Source organism: Macrobrachium nipponense, chromosome 22 (assembly GCF_015104395.2).
Source record: "Macrobrachium nipponense isolate FS-2020 chromosome 22, ASM1510439v2, whole genome shotgun sequence".
In the NCBI taxonomy this organism is placed as follows: domain Eukaryota; kingdom Metazoa; phylum Arthropoda; class Malacostraca; order Decapoda; family Palaemonidae; genus Macrobrachium; species Macrobrachium nipponense.
Genome location: NC_087213.1, coordinates 60,921,470 through 60,925,261, shown reverse-complemented (window position 1 = coordinate 60,925,261; position 3,792 = coordinate 60,921,470).

Below are 3,792 nucleotides of genomic sequence, written 5' to 3'. Positions count from 1 at the left end.
TAACCATTTCAGTGATCCATGTTATTATTATTATTAATATTATTGTTATTATTATTATTATTATTATTATTATTATTATTATTATTATTATTATTATTATTATTATTATTTGTCAAATTGAATAAATTATTCAAAATGCAGTGCAAATTGGATCTTTTGTCGATTAGGCTTAAGATCCAATTTGTGCGGCTTTTTGTACAATATATTATTATTATTAAACATATGCAGAGGTTTCTATGAAACAAGTCGAAGAGGCTACTTGACTTCCTTAGTAGCTCTTTCCAGAATAAAATGCAAAAATGGACTGGAAGACGACAACAAAACAGAGAGAGAAGAAAAGAATGTGATTAAGATGCAGATGAAGTTAACAAATAGAGTAACTCATTTAATGACAACTATGGGATATGAAGACTCAAAAGCAAGATGAATTTATATGAAGCCCGAGAAATAAAATCAATTGCGAGTTACATTGTTAATATCGTTATTGAATGAATACTTCAAACTATTGTAGAATCACTTCAACCGTGCATTTGACGTCTAAGCCAGTCCCTTACGACGCTCTTGATTGGCTGTTCATAAGCCAATCACAGGGCTTGGAAACTCTCAGTCTCTCTCGAGAGTTGCCAATCACAGGGATTGGAAACTCTCAGTCTCTCGAGAGAGTTCACATGGGTAGGATCTATGTTCCACCGCTCTTGAGGAATACCTCTTTCAAAAGCATCCCTCAGGAGGGGTGGAAAATACATCCTGCCTATGTGAACTCTCGAGAGAGACTGAGAGTTTCCAGCCCTGTGATTGGCTTATCAACAGGCGACCAGGAGCGTCGTAAGGGACTGGCCTTGACGTCAAATGCACGGTTGATGTAAATCTACTATAGTAACGATGAAATACTGGCGATATCAAGAATTCGTAGAGAAATTAGAAGGGATGATAAAGGATTTATAACCAAGCGTAGAAGAATGAATGTTTAATTGGTCGACGGAGCCATGTAAGTTGTGTGGCATTATTATTATTATTATTATTAGTAGTAGTAGTAGTAGTAGTAGTTGTAGTATTTCCGTCATGATACGAGTACAACAAAAACCCGCAGCATTTGCCTATAAATTAAAGTATTATATAGTTGCTTGCACTCAGATTTAGATATAGTGTGATTCAAATCGAACGCGGATGCCATACGCTCAATATACTCCCGCCATCCCAAAGTATTTGTTTTCACTGCTATTATCCGATAATCGGCTGTATCTTCGTTATAGTCTCATAGAAGCCAACCAACACTAAGTTATTTTTATTGATGGATATCAATAAATCGAGGGTCGCTTCACGAAAGTATTTATATCAATAAATTTCAATAAATCCAAGCTATGTTAATAAAATTAAATAAATCCAATGGTCGCCTAACGAAGTTATCTATGTTCATATATTTCAATAAATACAAGGATCGCTTCACGAAGTTATCTATGTAGATAAATTTCAATAAATCCACGGATCGCTTCAGGAAATTATCTATATTAATAAATTTCAATAACCACGATCGCTACACGAAATTATCTGTCAATAAATTTCAATAACCAAGGATCTCTTCACGAAATTATCAACATTAATAAGTTTCAATGAAACCAAGGATCGCTACACGAAATTATCTAATAAATTTCAATAACCAAGATCGCTTCACGAAATTATCTATATCAATAAACTTAAATGAAACCAATGATCACTACCCGTGATTATCTATATTAACAGATTTCAATAGATCCAAGGATCGCTTCATGAGTTTACCTGTATTAATAAATTTCAATGAAACCAATAATCGCTACACGCAATTATCTATATCAATAAATTTCAATAACCAAGGATCGTTTCACGAAATTTTCTATATTAATAAATTCCATTAACCAAGGATCTCTACACGAAATTATCTATATCAATAAATTTCAATGAAACCAAGGATCCTTATGCCCGCCGTCCTGCGAAGATTGATGGATGCTGACAGAAGGGAGATGAGACTGACGGGGATGACAGAATTACATTCTCGCATGATGGAGTGACTTGGATCAGATTTGTGACTGACATTTCCTGTAGTCAGATGAAGCATCAGAACAAAGAATTCGACCGGTCAGGGTTGCGAATTCTGATGATCATGCTAATGATATTGATAGTGATGATGGCGGTGGTAGTGATATGAATAATGATCGTCAAGAGATTATGATAAGAATGGCGAATATATACTTAAAGTTTATTATTATTATTATTATTTTTTTTTTTTTTTTTTTTTTTTTTTTTTGCTCTATCACAGTCCTCCAATTCGACTGGGTGGTATTTATAGTGTGGGGTTCCGGGTTGCATCCTGCCTCCTTAGGAGTCCATCACTTTTCTTACTATGTGTGCCGTTTCTAGGATCACACTCTTCTGCATGAGACCTGGAGCTACTTCAGCCCTCTAGTTTTTCTAGATTCCTTTTCAGGGATCTTGGGATCGTGCCTAGTGCTCCTATGATTATGGGTACGATTTCCACTGGCATATCCCATATCCTTCTTATTTTCTATTTTCAGATCTTGATACTTATCCATTTTTTTCCCTCTCTTTCTCTTCAACTCTGGTGTCCCATGGTATTGCGACATCAATGAGTGATACTTTCTTCTTGACTTTGTCAATCAACGTCACGTCTGGTCTATTTGCACGTATCACCCTATCCGTTCTGATACCATAGTCCCAGAGGATCTTTGCCTGATCGTTTTCTTATCACTCCCTCAGGTTGGTGCTCGTACCAACTTATTACTGCAAGGTAGCTGATGTTTCTTGCACAGGCTCCAGTGGAGGGCTTTTGCCACTGAATCATGCCTCTTTTTTGTACTGGTTCTGTGCAAGTGCCGGGCATTCACTTGCTATGTGGTTTATGGTTTCATTTTTCGTATTGCACTTCCTACATATGGGAGAGATGTTATTTCCGTCTATCGTACTTTGAACATATCTGGTTCTTAGGGCCTGATCTTGTGCCGCTGTTATCATTCCTTCAGTTTCCTTCTTTAGCTCTCCCCTCTGTAGCCATTGCCAATTGTCATCGCTGGCTAGTTCTTTAGTCTGTCTCATGTATTGTCCGTGCATTGGCTTGTTGTGCCAGTCCTCTGTTCTTTCTGTCTTTCTCCTGTCTCTGTATATTTCTGGGTCTTCGTCTACTTTTATTAGTCCTTCTTCCCATGCACTCTTTAGCCACTCGTCTTCACTGGTTTTCAGATATTGCCCCAGTGCTCTGTTTTCAATGTTGACGCAGTCCTCTATACTTAGTAGTCCTCTCCCTCCTTCCTTTCGTGTTATGTATAGTCTGTCCGTATTTGCTCTTGGGTGTAGTGCCTTGTTTATTGTCATTTGTTTCCTGGTTTTCTGATCTATGCTGCGGAGTTCTGCCTTCGTCCATTCCACTATTCCTGCGCTGTATCTGATTACTGGCACTGCCCATGTGTTTTATGGCTTTTATCATATTTCCGGCGTTGAGTTTTGACTTGAGTATCGCCTTGAGTCTCTGCATATATTCTTTCCTGATCGTGTCCCTTCATCTCTTGGTGTTTTATATCTCCTCCTTCCATTATTCCCAGGTATTTGTATCCTGTCTCATCTATGTGTTGATGTTGCTCCCATCCTGGTAGCTTTATCCCGCAGTTCTCGTTTACTTTGCCTTTTTGTATGTTGACTAAGGCGCATTTTTCTATTCCAAACTCCATTCTGATGTCCCCAGATACAATCCTTACAGTCTGGATTAGGGTATCTATTTTCCTTGATGCTCTTACCATACAGCTT